This window comes from Geotrypetes seraphini, chromosome 3, assembly GCF_902459505.1.
Source record: "Geotrypetes seraphini chromosome 3, aGeoSer1.1, whole genome shotgun sequence".
Taxonomy (NCBI): Eukaryota; Metazoa; Chordata; class Amphibia; order Gymnophiona; family Dermophiidae; genus Geotrypetes; species Geotrypetes seraphini.
The window spans coordinates 302327639-302345724 of record NC_047086.1 but is presented as its reverse complement, the minus strand read 5'-3'; the positions used below and the strand labels follow the sequence as shown (position 1 = coordinate 302345724).

The window sequence follows — 18086 nt, the reverse complement described above, 5'->3', positions numbered from 1 at the left end:
AAAATCTGAATCTTGGTCCAACCCCTGTGGAGTTCCACAAGGATCTCCTCTGTCTCCTACTCTATTCAACCTATATACTGCCTCCCTCGGAACATACAAGGAAAAACTAGGCTTAACCTCCTCATACCTTTTGATCAGCCAAAGACCACCATAACAGGCACTCTACACCGAACTATGGAAACAGTAGCGAATTGGATGGAAGACCACAAACTGAAACTCAACCCAGACAAAATAAAATTCATTCTCCTCGAAAATAACAAAACCCCCACTATTACCAATATAGAAATCAACTCGATCAATTACCCCATCCAAAACACCCTGAAACTACTAGGAGTGACAATAGACAGATGTTGCACCATGCAATCACAAATAAACAAAACAATTCAGAAATATTTTGCCGTAATGAGGAACCTAAGACAAATACGCAAATTCTTTGAAAGAGCACAATTCCAGCTCATAGTTCAATCCCTTATCCTAGGTATACTGGATTATTGCAATATCCTCTATCTCCCCTGCCCTGCAATAATGATCAAACAACTGCAAACAGTCCAAAATACAGCACTAAGACTCGTCTACTCCCTAAAAAAACACGACCACATCACTGAAGCTTTCATGAGCTCACACTGGCTCCCAATCCAGGAAAGAACACTATTCAAATTTTACTGCACGCTATTTAAAACCATAAATGGTGACAGCCCAACCTACCTGAACAACCGACTCATCCATAATACTTCAACCAGACATAGAAAATCTCACACCCCATTCACACACCCGCCAATCAAAGAAGTTAAACGAAAAAAACTTTACGACGGACTCCTAGCCATCCAAGCAGCGAAACTGGATAACCAAATCTCCAATCTGCTAATTACAACCACGGACTACAAGCTATTCAGAAAAGAAATAAAGACCTTACTCTTCAAGAAATCCCTGCTTAAGTCTTAACACCACGATTCCATCATTCCTCCTAGCTTCTTAACTCCCTGAGAATACCCACCCTCTTCACTAGTCATGACCACTGATCTCTTCTTCTAACTGACCACTGTTCTCTTTATGTAACTGACCAACCTTAATTATTTTGTAATCCGCCTTGAACTGCAAGGTAATGGCGGAATAGAAATCTCTAATGTAATGTAATGTAAAATATTGTCCCAAGACTGCATCAAATTTAAGTACCTCTGGGGCCCATTTACATAAGATAAACACATCCAACAAACGACAAATCACCATTTTCAAAACCTACTTTGTAGATGGTTTTCAATTCAATTTATCAGTAGTTCATATAAATTTCAAGGGGGGTTGTTCGAGGCATGTTTTGGGCAGGCCTAGGGCAAGCTTATGACCTAGACATTTTGCATTGATAATGAAACATTTTACAAAATATCCAGGGAACAATTTGGACCAGATGACTACTGGAGGCATGAGGGCATGCCCCCCCCTTACTCCTCCATTGTTACTGACTCCCTCCCAACCCCCCAAGATGTAAAATAAGCTATATATACCTCCCTGAATGACAGCAGCAGATGTTATGGCCAGTCCTAGAGCAGCAAACAGGAGTCTGGAATAGCCTGGTGGTCAGGGCATTGGACTCCAGAGAAGGAGATCCAGGCCCATATCCCACTATAACTAGTACATTTGTGGTAGAAAGTGTGAGCCCACCAAAACATATTGGTGTAGTACACAGTTGGGAGCAGTAGGTTTTTGGTGAGTTTTGGAGGGCTCCCCAAACTAAGTAAGGGGGTTATGGTGAGATGTGTACCTGGGATCCTTTATGTGAAGTTCACTGCAGTGGTCCTTAGAGTGCCTCACTACTCTGCTGGGATGTCTGTATGGCTAGTCTATTAAAATTGATGACTCCTCTACATTCCAATGATTTGCTTTGTGCATTTTTCTTTTGAACTTTTTTTTTCCCCTGAAAATGATCAAAAAAGATAGATGCACTAAGGTCATTTTTGAAAAAAAAAAAGAAAGTTAGATGTTTAATAGTTTTGAAAATGGCTATTTTCTCTACTTGGGTTTTGGACACACTTCACAGAACGTTCAAACTCAGACTTAGGGCTCCTTTTACAAAGCCGCGCTAGGGCCTTAACGCGAGGAATAGCACACGCTAAATTGCCGCACGTGCTATCCGCTACCGCCTCCTTTTGAGCAGGCGGTAGATTTCCGGCTAGCGCACACTATAATGCATGCTAATCCGGTGCGTGTGATAAAACCACCATTAGACATCATATCGAAAATGGCCCTCCACAAATAGTTGGCATGATGGCAATTGTCAACCAGTGTTTAAGCATGAATGACCATAAACTGCACAGGATGGTAGGTGTAAATTGGTGTTTTGGGGGGAGGCAGACTGGATGGACTGTGCAGGTCTTTAACCCTTTCAGGACCATAAGGATCGTAGGCCAATTTTTGTGGTTTTGATGACATTTTTATGGTAAAAAGGGCTTGCAGATGCCAAAAAATTGATTTTTTTTGTGAAATATCATTATTTATTTTTTTTAAATCAAACTTCTGGCTTATGGACAGTGTGGCAAGTGAATCTTCTCGTCAATCTGGCAACGACGCTAATGAATGAATGTCGGAACCAGTTTGTTTACATAAAGGCAGTATCATATGGAATCCGTACATATCAAATTTAGAACTGTAGACTATCCCAATCAAAATTTATAGGATTTTAAAGTTATGGGACAAATATGTCCCTTGGTCCTGAAAGGGTTAATCTGTTATTTATTGTGCTAATGCTCATTCTTCCCCCTCCTCTCGCATTTCCTCTTTTTTCATTCTTTCCTTTCAAGAATGCAGTTCTACCCCTTTCCCTACTGTTCCAGTTTGTCCAAGTCATTTTATTTACCTCTGTACTAAGTTATTTATTAATTTAAAATTATTTATAACCAGCTTATCCACAAATCTAAGCGAAGAACAAAATCACATTAAATAATACAGACAAATACAAAACAAGAAAGAAAAACAAAATAAGAACATAAGAACTGCCATCTCCGGATCAGACCCTCGGTCCATCAAGTTCGGCGATCCGCACACGCGGAGGCCCAGCCAGGTGTACACCTGGTGTAATTCTAGTCACCCATATCCCTCTATGCCTCTCGTAAGGAGATGTGCATCTAGTTTGCTTTTGAATCCTAGAACGGTGGATTCCGCAACAATCTCCTCCGGGAGAGCATTCCAGGTGTCTACCACCCGCTGCGTGAAGCAGAACTTCCTGATATTTGCCCTGGACTTGTCCCTCCTCAGCTTCAGTCCATGTCCTCTTGTCTGTGTCACATTGGACATTGTAAATAATTTTTTTTTCCTGCTCTATTTTGTCAATTCCTTTCAGTATTTTGAAAGTCTCGATCATATCCCCTCGCAGTCTCCCTTTCTCAAGGGAGAACAATCCCAGTCTCTTAGGTCGTTCCTCATATTCTAGGTTTTCCATACCTTTTATTAGCTTTGTTGCTTGTCTCTGCACCCTCTCCAGCAGTTTTGTGTCCTTTTATAGGTTGGGAGACCAATGTTGGACACAGCATTCCAAGTGTGGTCTGACCATTGCATTATAACTTTCTCCAATCTACTTGTGATTCTTTTCTTTATCACGCCTAACATTTTATTTGCTTTCTTTGCTGCTGCCGCGCATTGTGCAGACGGTTTTAGGGTCCTATCTATCAGTACACCCAGGTCCTTTTCTTGTTCACTCTTACCCTGACATTCTATACTTGTGTTCCTTGTTCTTTCTGCCTAAATGCATTACTTTGCACTTTTCCACATTAAACTTCATCTGCCATTTCTCCGCCCATTTCTCTAACTGACACAAGTCACTCTGGAGTTCCTCGCTATCCTTCTGTGATCTGATTGCCCGGCAAAGCTTTGTGTCGTCTGCAAACTTGATGATCTCACTGGATGTTCCTTCTAGGTCATTGATGAAAATATTAAATAAGATGGGCCCAAGTACCGAGCCCTGGGGTACACCGCTAGTCACTTTCTCCCAGTCTGAGAACCTGAGAAAAAAAGAACTGCTCCAACTCACACTTCCTTGTAGTGATGTCTATTCTTATAAGTCTTGTAAAATAATTTGTATTATTTGTCATGACCTTTTAATTGATTTACACCACCTAGAAGCCTGATTAGGTGGTATAACAAATTTTTAATAAATTTGGTAAACTATGGAGTCCTTTTACTAAGGCACGCTAACCATTCTAGCGCATGCTAAAATGGCTAGCACATCTTAATAAAAGGACCCCTATATCATCTGTGTCTCCAGAATGTGCCTATTTATCTCATACATATTTGTGGTGCAGATCCTGAAAAAACAGCTGAAGGGGAAAGTTATCAATGTGGGCTACTATTAAGTCATGTTATATTACTCTTAACCCCAGTTATTATTAAGGAGGTCTCATTGCATAAAATGGGACCTGAGCTGCAGGTCTGACTCAAGATGTTATTGCACCTCGGATGCTCTTCTGTTTTGGCATGTGCCCCAGACCCGGACCCACTTCTGTTTTCGTGCCCCCGTGCCCCACCCCTTCAAGCCAACATCTTTATCAATCAACAGCGTTAGGAGGGAGGAGGGAAGTACTTCACGTCCCTCCTCCTTCATCTGATGCTGACATTGACATTGGCCCTCCCCACCCCTCAATGCAGCTGACCTATGAATCCACATCCTGTCAGAACCGGTCAGCAGCGACAGAGAAAGGAGAATGAGGAGAGTGTCCAAGCCTCATCTTGTAGATTAACTTATGGGCTTGTAACATCACAGCCATGGACATTTGGAGCCCTTTAGCGATGGTATTCTTGGCCAGAGCTTCATCTGGTCTATAGGTTAAGCTAGCCCTGCATACTGGTAACTACACCCCTGAATGTATTAATCACCAGAACAGGTTCTGGAATCCCAGCAGACAATGACACTTTTGTGGAATGACTGGGATTTCTTCCCTTTCTGCCTCCATTGCCGACTCAGAAATTAAGATGGGCCTATGTACTGCAATTCTGTTGATAAAAATGGATATGGATGTCATCGATGTGAAGGCAAACAATAATTGATATGCTAATCACATAACTGCAACCAGATGGCTGGACATGTTGAAAACAACCATGGGGATGATGCTGCAGGAGCTTACCAGAGTAGCACAAAACTGATTTCTTTTTAGATCTGAAATTCATCAAGTCGCTAGGACATGAACACAAGTCTAAGACACTAGCTAACTAATCCATAACTATTCTTCATTAGAATCGATTAAAAACATTTAGCCCAACACAATACAAAACATTGACTTCTTATAATATAAGTTCATCTATCACCCTAGAGCAGTGGTTCCCAACCCTGTCCTGGGGGACCCCCAGCCATTTGGGTTTTCAAGATATCCCTAATGAATATGCATGAGAAAGATTTGTCTATAATGGAAGTGACAGGTATGCAAATCTCTCTCATGCATATTCATTAAGGATATCTTGAAAACCCAAGACAGGGTTGGGAACCACAGCCCTAGAGTATCTACACTGAATATATTTAAAAGATATTTATTAAAAATAGCTTTTCTCACCTTCTCTTACATTCATTTGTGTAGGACCCCTGTGGAAGGCGTGTTTGTCGAAACACGGACCCTATTGGGTCCCCTTCAGTTTATGCATAGGTGGATTTTTATTGGTACCTGTTATTGATTGAATAAACACCTGCATCATGAACATCTTTTCCACAGTTTCTTTTGTTGTTGTCAAAAATAAAAGGAACTTGTCTGAACCCATTTCTTTTGTTCATAGTGCTTAGAAATTCAGATGCTAGATATACTTTTGATTAGTGTGCACTTTAACGGGTCACATACAAGAGCCCATCTCGGTCATTAATTTAACTTGGGTTTGATTGGGGGGGGGAACCAGGTAGTTGTGTGTGGTGATTGAGAAGTGATAGATTATTTTCATGTGGTACGAAGCACATTGTTTTCTTTAGCACAGCAGGATATTCTGTTTGCAAGGTTTAACAGTGAAATATTATGCATATCTGCAACTGGCTGACTGCCAAACTTGGAGCAAAATCAGACAGGATTTTGAATCCAGATCTGAAAGCCAATGTACGCTTTCCAAGCAGAGATGTATTTGTTTTACCATTCATGGGTTTTTAAGCTTCAAAATAGTACCTTCTTAGCAAATTCATGTTTACCTTGAACTTTGTTGAAATAAAATGTATTTATATTAAATAGGAAAACATGGATTTTACAAGAGTTAATTGTTAAGCTAAAACAGCAGTAACTAGATAATGCCAGTACAATACAGTATATTCAAGCAAAAAACATGACACAGAAGATTAGGAAATCCTTTTATATCATCCCTAATGTTAAGTAAAAATTGAATTTCAAACTAGGCTATACAGTGTTGTGAAGAGGTATAAGTCTGGCAAAGACAATGGGAAAAATGAATGTGCAGGAATAAATTGGCTACAAATGTTAACTCTGCAAATGCAATTCAGCCTCAAAACAGCAAGAATCTGCAGTTTCAGTATTACAAAGAAAGAACATTCTGTATTATACCATCTTGACTTGGGTTATACAGAAGGCATAACATAGGGATACCCATGGTAGGTGATCTGTTATCTGAAATTCTGAAAAATGAAAAGAACTGAAAACTGAAATTTGACACTTCATTTCAAGGTATTGCTCAGGTCCCATAGTTTGGAACATGTTTGTGTTTGAAATGCTTGAAGTGTTTAATGTTTGCCTTATTTTGAAAGTAATTTTATGGTAACTTAGTAGATGACAGCAGATAAAGACCCGAATGGTCCATCCAGTCTGCCCAACCTGATTCAATTTAAATTTTTTTTATTTTTTCTCTTAGCTATTTCTGGGCAAGAATCCAAAGCTCTACCTGGTACTGTGCTTGGGTTCCAACTGCTGAAATCTCCGTCAAAACCTGCTCCAGCCCATCTACACCCTCCCAGCCATTGAAGCCCTCTCCAGCCCATCCTCCCCCAAACGGCCATATACAGACCGTGCAAGTCTGTCCAGTAGTGGCCTTAGTTCAATATTTAATATTATTTTATGATTCTAGATCCTCTGTGTTCATCCCATGCTTCTTTGAACTCCATCATTGTTTTCTTCTCCACCACCTCTCTTTGGAGCGCATGCCAAGCATCCACCACCTTCTCCGTAAAGTAGAATTTCCTAACATTGCTTTTGAATCTACCACTCCTCAACCTCAAATTATGTCCTCTGGTTTTACCATTTTCCTTTCTCTGGAAAATATTTTGTTCTACGTTAATACCCTTCAAGTATTTGAACATCTGAATCATATCTCCCCTGTCCCTCCTTTCCTCTAGGGTGTACATATTCAGGGCTTCCAGTCTCTCCTCATACGTCTTCTGGCGCAAGCCTCCTATTATTTTTGTCGCCCTCCTCTGGACTGCTTCAAGTCTTCTTATGTCCTTCACCAGATAGGGTCTCCAAAACTGAACATAATACTCCAAGTGGGGTCTCACCAATGACCTGTACAGGGGCATCAACACCTTCTTTCTTCTACTGGCTATGCTTCTCTTTATACAGCCCAGCATCCTTCTGGCATCAGCCACCGCCTTGTCACACTGTTTTTTCGCCTTTAGATCTTCGGACACTATCACCCCAAGGTCCCTCTTTCCGTCCGTGCATATCAGCTTCTCACCTCCAAGCATATACGGTTCCTTCCGATTATTAATCACCAAATGCATTACTCTGCCTTGAATTTTAGTTGCCAGGCATTAGACCATTCCTCTAACTTTTGCAGATCCTTTTTCATATTTTCCACTCCCTCTTCGGTGTCTACTCTGTTACAAATCTTGGTATCATCTGCAAAAAGGCACACTTTTCCTTCTAACCCTTCAGCAATGTCACTCACAAACATATTGAACAGGATCGGACCCAGCACTGAACCCTGAGGGACTCCACTACTCACCTTTCCTTCCTCCGAGCGACTTCCATTAACTACCACCCTCTGGCGTCTGTCCAACAACCAGTTTCTAACCCAGTTCATCACTTTGGGTCCTAATTTCAGCCCTTCAAGTTTGTTCAACAGCCTCCTATGAGGAACTGTATCAAAGGCTTTGCTGAAATCTAAGTAAATTACATCTAGCATATGTCCTCGATCCAGCTCTCTGGTCACCCAATCAAAAAATTCAATCATGTTAGTTTGGCACGATTTACCTTTTATAAAGCTATGTTGCCTCGGATCCTGTAACCCATTAGATTCAAGGAAGCATACTATCCTTTCTTTCAGCAGCACTTCCATTATTTTTCCAACAACCGAAGTGAGGCCTGTAGTTTCTCGCTTCATCCCTGTAACCACTTTTATGAATAGGAACCACATCTGCTCTCCTCCAATCCCCGGGAACCACTCCCGTCTCCAGAGATTTGTTGAACAAGTCTTTAATAGGACCCGCCAGAACCTCTCTGAGCTCCCTCAGTATCCTGGGATGGATCCCGTCTGGTCCCATCGCTTTGTCCACCTTCAGTTTTTCAAGTTGCTCATAAACACTCTCCTCCATGAATGGCGCAGAATCTACTCCATTTTCTCGTGTAACTTTTCCAGACAATCTTGGTCCTTCTCCAGGATTTTCTTCTGTGAACACAGAACATAAGTATGTTTTTTTTAATATATATATTTGTTTAGCACATTGGCTTTTTCCTCATCACTCTCCACATATCGGTTCCCAGCATCTTTTAGTTTAGCAATTCCATTTTTCATCTTCCTCCTTTAACTAATATATCTGAAAAAATTTTTGTCTCCCTGTTTTACATTTTTAGCTAGACATATCTCTCTCTTGGCTTCTTTCAGTTTCACCCTGTAGTCCTTTCTACACTCCTCTTCTTGTTTTTTTTTTATATTTCACCAATGCTAACTCTTTCGCCTTTATTTTCTCTGCCACTAGTTTGGAGAACCATATCGGCTTCCTTTTTCTCTTGTTTTTATTTTCTTTACATAAAGGTCCATAGCCATTTTTATCGCTCCTTTCAGCTTAGACCACTGTCTTTCCACTTTTCTTATGTCCTCCCATCTTAACAGCTCTTTCTTCAGGTACTCTCCCATTTCATTAAAGTCCGTACGTTTAGGAAGTACTGTGCAGCCACTCTCCACTTTAGCCGTTATATCAAACCAAACCGTTTGAAGATCACTACTTTACAGGTGAGCACCCACTCAAACATTAGAGATACTCTCTCCATTTGTGAGGACCAGATCCAATATCGCTTTTTCTTTCATGGGTTCCGTCACCATTTGTTGAGCAAAGCCTCTTGAAAGGCATCCACAGTCTCCCTACTTCTTTCCGATTCTGCAGATGGAACATTCCAGTCTGCATCCAGCAGGTTGAAATCTCCCAACAGCAGCACCTCCTCTTTCCTTCCAAACTTTTGGATAACCACAATCAGATCCTTATATATTTGCTCCAATTGAGTCGGAGGTCTGTAGACTATACCCACGTAGATAGAAGTTCCAACTTCTCTTTTCAGAGCGATCCATATCGCTTCTTCCTCTCCCCAGTAGAGGTCTGCACGGGAACGAGGATCGCGGGAATCCCCCCTAACCCACGGGACTCCCACAGGGACCCCCCTCTGGCCCACGGGACTCCCACGTTGACCCCCCTCTAGCCAACGGGACTCCCACGGGGATGGAAAGCTTTGGAAGCAGGGTTCGTCCATATAATATAATGGACATGTCAGCCTTAGTAAAAGAGGGGGTGTATAAGTTAATTACCTGAACAGAAAACAAAAAAAGGGTTCCACCAAAGAGATTCCACAAGGAAAACAGCAGCGCAAAAACACAAAAGAAACTGTGAAATGATCCTGTCAGAAGTAATTGCTGCTTTTTATGGGGACGGGCGGGGATGGAGGTAATTCCTTGCGGGGATGGGTGGGGACGGAGAGGATCCTGACGGGGATGGGTGGGGATGGAGAGGATCCTGGCGGGGACGGGTGGGGATGGGTGGTATTTCTGTCCCCGAATAACTTTCTACTCCCCATGTCCCTTGCATTTTAGTCGCTTGGATATTGATCTTTAAATAGAGAGCTACTCCTCCACCTTTTTGGCCATCTTTGTCCTTCCTAAAAAGATTATATCCCGGTATGTTTGCATCCAATCCATGTTATTCACTGAACCATGTCTCTGTGATAGCGACAATATCTAGATCTGCCTCTAACATCATGGCTTGCAGATCATGAACTTTGCTGCTTAGACTGCGAGCATTTGTGGTCATCGCTTTCTAGCTATTTTTCAGCGGTAATCTCCTTTTTCGTATAGATTTTTGTTTCGTTTCACTTTCTGTTGCAATGCTATGAATGAGTTGCTGATATTATTTACGTTGCAATCTTTACTACAATCACATCTTTTCTTTTGCCGGGGGTGGTCTCTATAATTGTCCTTCGTACATACACCACCCCCACCTTCTAGTTTAAATGCCTGTAAACATGAAGGGGCATAATAAAAAACAACAACGTCTAAGTCCCCTTTGGGCCTAAGGCCTTAAACCTTAAAAGTAGAAGCAGGGGAAATGTCCATTATAAAAAAAAACGTCCAAAAGGAGATTTTTTTTATAATGGCCTGCCTCTATGTTAAGCTGTTTAAACGTACGACGACCACTACGTCTACACTAACACCATATAATCAACCTAAAAAAAGCCTAACTCCCAAACGCCCAAAACAGGAGCTTTTAGGCGAAGGAGGAGCCAGTCCTTTGCCTGAAAGCTGGATTCTGTAACCGGTGTCTGTCAAAAACAACACCGGTTACAGAATGCCCGCCCCCCTTACAACGATCCGGGCAGGAGGGAGCCCAAGCCCTCCTGCCCTGGCACCCCCGAACTCCTCGACTCTATCGGGCAGATGGAGCCTAAGCCCTCCTGCCCTCGACGCAAGGGCCCCTCCGAACCCCTGATCGCCCCCCGCCAACCCCATGACCTCCCTCCCCGTACCTTCAAAATCATTGGTCAGATAGACGGGTGCCAAGCCCGTCCGTCCGACAGGCCAGCCATCGTTGAATGGCTGGCCTTAGGGCCTGATTGGCCCAGGCGGCTCAAATTCCGCCCACAGGTGAGATGCCTGGGCCAACCGGAATAGGCCCAGTGGGTTGTAGGGGGGGAGGGCTGATCACTGCAGGATGGTGATCGCCCACCCCCCTCCAAACCGCAGATTTTCGGGGTGAGGATCGCCGGCAGGGGAGATGCCCTGTCACAATGCTCACCCCGAAGTGCCACGGTTCAGAGGGGGGGGGGGGGGCGATCACCATCGCTGGCAGGAGAGATGAGCCATCTCTCCTGCAGCGATAGGCAGGTTGCTGGGGCTGCTGAGCTGCAGCGATCAGCTCAGCAGTCCCTTTTTCAGCACTTATACCTGTTTTGACTTGGTCTAAGTCAAAATGTATAAGTGCTGACTAGGCAACCTGCCTAAAGTTTTGGTTATACCTACTGTACGCCTAGGTCTAGGTCGGCCCACCTCCTGCCCGCCCTTTCCCCTCCTCTAAAACCGCCTCTTTTGGCTCTATGCGTTTAGAGACAGGGGAAAGACCTAAGCTGGTTTTAGATACATCTAAAACCAGCTTTGATTATGGGTACTTGGACGATCAGGCTTTTTGATCGTCCAATTCCCCATTTAGGCCACTTTTTAGACTTTTCTTTTTTATTATTATGAGCCCAATATTGTCTAAATTTCTCCGCAAGGTTTGTAGCCCATCAGTGCAATATAGCTTCTTGTCCTTCCATGTATTTCCCCATCCTCCCATGTACCTAAAGCCTTCTTGATGACACCAGGCTTTGAGCCACCTGTTAAAGTCCTCTGTGTTTTTTACTCTTTGCTCTTCCTTTCCATATGCAGGCAGTATTTCCAAAAAAGCTAAAGTCTTTACAAAAAGTTTCAAACCCTCACCAAGCTCCTGAAAAGCTTTCTGTGCTGCAAGTGTGGATTTGTTGGCCAGGTCATTTGTTCCCAGATGGATAACAACATCAGTGTTAAAATCCTTAGTTTCTTCCTCAATTAGTCAGCATTTGCCTGGAACTTCTGGTAGCTGAGGATCCTGGAAGACATTTCACTATTTTGGTCTCCTCGCCATGTGTTCTAAGGTTAATGCCTCTGATGATGGAATCCCCCAACAGTAATAGTTTTCTGTTTTTGGCTTTTTTATTTGTGCTTAGGGTGCGCTTGTTCTCTTGAGTTACTTTAATTGGTTCCAGTCCCACCTCCCTTCTGTTTTCTTGAGTATCACAGTGCACTAGTGGAGTGAAAGAATTCTGTAGAGGTAATATTTGTGAAGGTGGATGTTTCTGTGTTACATGCCGCAGTCTTCCTCAGCCTACTGTGACCCATTTATTCCTGGGCTGTTTTATTCTTTGAGGTAGAGGTGGTAAGTTGGTATGATTTTGTGGAGTGATGGAAGCTGCTTTAATTGTATTCAATTCCTGTTTAAGTTTGCAGAGCTCCTCCTTAATACTAGCAAGTTGAAGACAGATGGGGCATGCCTTAAGCCTCCAAATAGTGTGTCTTGGAATTAAAGCACCACAGTGATTGCATAGAATAAAGGTCATCTTGATTGGTTGTGAAGTGACTTGATTTGAGTAGTCCTGATTATTTGGTTCTCTATATATGAGCAGTGATTCCTGGGGTTGGTGTGATTATAAGCCTTACCCTTATTCCTAGGGTTTATTTTTTTGTTTTTTTAAATAAGAAACAGGGAGGAGGAGAAGAGAAATTAAGCAGATATAATGCTAAAAAATAGTGAAAAGAGCAGAATATGAAATTCTGAGTAACTTAGCTTTTAGAAGTTCAGAGGGCAGTCTTGTTCACAGCACGGTCTCAAAGATAATGCAGTTAACCTTAGTAGTAAATCAGAGCCCCTCCCTTTTACACCTAATCAGCAGACAGAATGGCTGAAAACTAATAGGTCAGAAATGCAGGCTCTATACCAGATCAGTGGCTACCCTAAAACACAGAATTTTAAACAGAAATGCAGTCTCTATACCAGTTCAGTGGCTACCCTAAAGCACAAGATTTTAAACAGAAATGCAGGCTTTATACCAGATCAGTGGATAAACAGAAATGCAGGCTTTATAACAGATCAGTGGATACCCTAAAATACAGGATTTATAACAGGATTTTCCCTACTTTTGTCACCCTGTGCCACAGGCACCAGGATTTAATTAGAGTTAATACAAGTCTTACCCTTATTCCTTTAAAGAGGAAGAGGAAATAAGATTTAACAGAGGAAAGAGAAGGGTTTATTTTTTGGTTTTTTTAAGTAAGAAACAAGGAGGAGGAGAAGAGAAATTAGGCCGATATAATGCTGAAAAACAGTGAAAAGAGCAGAATATGGAATTCTGAGTAACTTAGCTTTTAGAAGTTCACAGGGCAGTCTTGTTCACAACTCTTATGGTCTTATGGTCTGTCTTTTTCTGACTTAACATTACCATTCCAAAAAAACAAAAAGTTCCAAAACCTGAGATATACCTGGTCCCAAGGATTTTGGATAAAGGTTCTTGCACCTGTATAGGAAAACTACAAATAGTTTCCAGTTTAGCGTCTTCGGGGCTCATTTTCAAGAGAGAAAAATGCAGAAAAAGTGGCATAAAGGGGCAGATGGATGTTTTTCTTACCAACTCCAAATTCACTACTTTCAAAACCTATTTTCTAGATGGACATCTATGCTGTTCATCTGCAGTTCATATAAATCTGAAGGGGGCATGATAGAGGTATGATGTGGGCAGAGCTATGGTGGGTTTATGACTTGGACATTTTTCTGCCATATTAAAAACATTTTAGAATGTACTGTATGTCCAGGGCACATTGTGGACATTTGGGGCTAGACCTGTTTTAACAATGAATAAGTACCGAAAAGGTGGCCAAACTGACCACTGGAGGGATGTAAGCATGACCCCTCCTCCCCCAGTGGTCACTGACCCCCATTCCAGCCCCCAGAGATATAAATGAAACAGTATATACCTGTATGTATGACAGCTTCAGATGTTCTGGGCAGTCCTAGTAGAGCAGCTAGCAGATCTCTGAAGTAATCTTGTGCACTGCAGTGAAGGGGACCCAGGCCCTTATCCTACTCTAACTAGTATACTCATAATGGAGCATGTGAGCCTACCAAAACCCATCCAAAACCTATTGGACCATCATATAGATACCACCTGCAGACACAAGGACTATTGCAGTGGTTTACATCTGGATCCAGTAGATTTTAGATGGGTTTTGGAGGGCTTATCACACAATATAATGGGGTTATAGTGAGGTGTATACCTTTAATACGAAGTTCACTGTATTGTCCTCTGAGGTGGCCAACTGCTTTTTTGGGATGTCTGTGTGGTCAGTCTATTAGAAATGCTGCACCCCCCCCCCCACACACACACACACATATCCCAATGATTTGTTCAGTGTATTTTTATTTTGGATTTTTTTTAAGGTTCAAAAAGATAGATGTACATCTGAAAAATTGCCATTTTCTAAAAACAGGATAGATATTTTACAGTTTTGGAAAACGAGCATATTTGATACCGGATTTTTGTGTGTTTTCTGCAAAATGTCCAAATTTGGACGTCCAAACTTTGAATGTCATATTGAAAATGCCCATTTTTATGTAATAGGGTTGGGCATTCATTTGCAACAATATGAAAAATGTCAAATTACATAGCCCATGTTGTTGGATATCATTAAATGACTAGGAAAAAACCCACAAAAATTAATGTTTTTTATCATTTTCTGGTAATAGTGTGCAGACTTTCAAGAGAATGCCCACTATTTGCAAAGTGGTAGAAGCCCACTGCACATACGCAAATTGTCAGGCATGTATGAACTACAGTATACCAAAATAATATTGGACAACCCGCTTTCGTTAACATTGAATATCAACATTAGTTGGTTGGATCTTCAGAACTATATGCAGCAAACTCTTATATCAACTTTAGAGAAACTGCAATGCCATTGCCATTGATCCACTTCTCTTGTCAAAATAATGGGTAAATTTGATGGAGGAACATGGCAAAATATGGGACAGCCTTGAAACAGCCTAGCAGAGAAACATGTCAGTGGGATTCCCCAGCCAACAGCCCCAGCCCAAGAAAGATAAGTGCTTTACTTTCCTGTGAATTTGTAAAAATGAATGCTTAAAGTGATGAGTAATATTGAAAATAAGAGAAGTGGATCAATGGCGATGGCATTGCAGTTTCTCTAAAGTTGATATAAGAATTTACTGCAAATACTTCTGAAGATCTGACTAATTAACATTGATATTTAATGTTAACAAAAGTAGAATGCACAATATTATTTTGGTAATTGTTAAAAAGTGCTGCCTGTAACATATAGCCATACTAATTGCACTACAGTATATGCCTGCATGGTGGGGGTGGGGGCGGGGGGCGGGAAATACTATAAATGGTCAAAAACGGCCACCGGGAAAGATCAGCGATAAGTGCTATTCTATATCTACACTTTTCCCTCCGTATTCGCTGTGATAGGGGATTAACAAAACCGCAAATACAGAAAAACTGTGAATAACTTTTTCATATGTTATTCGCTGTTTTCTATTAAAAACCATTGTGAATATGGTGAAACCGCGAATAACATGGTGGGAGACCTGAACTGTTCCTGAAGGAGAGGCAAAACACGGTGAAGAAAGTTCTGGGAATCAACAATTTTCTCTGTAAACACTTGGAATCAGAAATTTTTCTATGCAAGCTAATGTAATTTTGGTGGGAGTCGCCAGCAAGCTAAAAACCATGAATAATCGAAACCGTGAATGCTGAAACCGCAAATATGGAGGGAAAAGTGTATTCTGCCTGAAACTCTGGGCATCAGACTTTTGCCTGCTGAAATCTGGCATAGATCCCAGTATCTGGCATAGATCCCAGTATAGAGCACAGAGACTCATTCTATAACTCTACATGCAACATTTTGGAAAGCTCCTGACCTTCCCATGCCCCTCCCATGGACATAAGAACATAAGAACATAAGGTTGCCTCCGCTGAGGCAGACCAGAGGTCCATCTCGCCCAGCGGTCCGCTCCCGCGGCGGCCCATCAGGCCCATTGCCTGAACAGTGGCCCTTGACTAGCTCTATAGCCTACTTCTACTCCTATCCCTATAACCTACCTCTACACCTATCTATATCCCTCAATCCCTTTGTCCTCTAGGAACCTATCCAAACCTTCTTTGAAGCCCTGTAACGTGCTCCTGCCTACCACAGCCACTTGTAAAGCTGCATGCTTAGATATTTAGGTGCCCAGTGTTATAAATTAGCATCTAGCCAGATGCAAGTGCAAATCCTTATTGGTGCAAATTAACATTAATAATTAAGTTGCACTCACATCTTGGAAGCATGCCCAAATGTGGGTGTCCAAACCTGGGCACCATATATAGAATCCAGAGAACAAAGTGCCCTCTTTTAGAAAACATGTGCCCTCTTTGCACATAACACACTTAAGGACTTTGATCCTCTGATGAAAAAAAACGGAGAAACAAAAACAAATAAACCTCTCCTTTACAAAGCCGCGCTAGTGTTTTTAGCCCCGGCAACCGCGGTAACAGCTCCGATGCTCATAGAATTCCTATGAGCATCCGAGCTATCACTGCTGCGGACGGCACTGAAAATGTTAGCGTAGCTATGTAAAGGAGAAGGAAAATGAACATTCCTATAAATGACAAGAAAAGATACAAAACAAGATCTTTCTGGCTGCCCATCCTTATAATGCAATATTTTCTCATCTATTTCAGTGAAAGAAGACCTCTGTGTCATTTGAGGATCAACCCAATGGAATAGGAAGTGTTTGACTGACTTACAAATATTCACTCTTGTGAATGCAGACAGCACATCTATAATGGAAAACAAAGGAGCCTGAGAAAGAAAAAAAACAACATACTTCTGTTAAAAGATGCCAATGCCAGAGATACAGTACATAGTCAAATAAAACGACATAGGAAATGTCAACAACAATTCTGATTTCATTTCATGTCATTTTTTTTCCAATGAAACAAAAGAAAAAAACAAACCAACAGAATTTGGTTTGCTTTTTGTTTTATTTTTTTTCTGTGCTATAGGCCCTCTCTTGGTGCTTATTAAAGAAAAATTCCTTTGTTTCCTAAATAGAATTTCTTGGTCGGATTGGCAGGTTAAGGGAGTGTGGTTTGTTAGTCAGTTGTTCCAAGGGGCTAGCTTTAAGACTTTTGAGGAGTTGTAGGGATTTAAGTTGGGGACTAAACATTATTTTCAATGGTTGCAATTTAAGCATTGGTTTGCAGTGGGTTAGAATAGGAGATACTGGGTTTTTGTGAGGATCTTATCGGACAGTCAAAGAAGGCTTCAACGGTCTATCGTAAGGTTAAGTTCAAGGAACATAAGAACATAAGAAGTTGCTTCCACTGGGTCAGGCCAGAGGTCCATTGCGCCCAGCGGTCCGCTCCCGCGGCGGCCCATCAGGCCTATGACCTGTGAAGTGGTTCCTGACTATTCCTATAACCTACCTCTACTTCTATCTGTACCCCTCAATCCCCTTATCCTTTAGGAACCTATCTAAACCTTCCTTGAACCCCTGTAGCGTGCTCTGGCCTATCATAACCTCCGGAAGTGCGTTCCATGTATCCACCACCCTCTGAGTAAAAAAGAACTTCCTAGCGTTTGTTCTAAACCTGTCCCCTTTCAATTTCTCCGAGTGCCCCCTTGTACTTGTGGAAGTGCGAGGATGTGCTGCAATTGCAAAGTGTGTGGGAATATGGTTGGGCTGAGTGTCTTGATGATGCTGTGAGAAACTTTGGGGGTTAGAGTTTGTAGGCCCACCTTGTTTGCAACTGTTGCTCAGTCACATTTTTATGTTGTGCATCGAGCATTTTGGACTCCTTATAAAGTTTTCTGATTGATGGTGGGTTGGGTATGTGTTAGATACAGGTATTTTTTAAAAAAATCATATGGTGTATTGGTGTATTAATTTGAGGACCTATTGGTAGGGTTACCAGATGTCCAGATTTCTCCAGACATTTCCTTTTTTGAGAACTCTTTCAGCAATCTGGGCAGATTTTCAATTTAATAACTTTTGTCCAGGGAAACTGGACATCTAGTAATCGTACAGCAGCTCAAACTATCCGGAGTCCTCCTCCTCTCAATAGGCACCT

General features: G+C 41.9%; 1 long non-coding RNA gene across 1 annotated transcript in view; it reads left to right on the top strand.

The window, feature by feature from the left end:
• Window positions 1–16888, top strand: part of LOC117356563 — a 70634-nt gene extending 53746 nt beyond the window's left edge. The window contains exon 3 of the long non-coding RNA XR_004538669.1: window positions 16695–16888. This is a non-coding gene — a long non-coding RNA (uncharacterized LOC117356563). The remainder of the gene's footprint in view (window positions 1–16694) is intronic.
• The last annotated feature ends 1198 nt before the right edge of the window (window positions 16889–18086 follow it).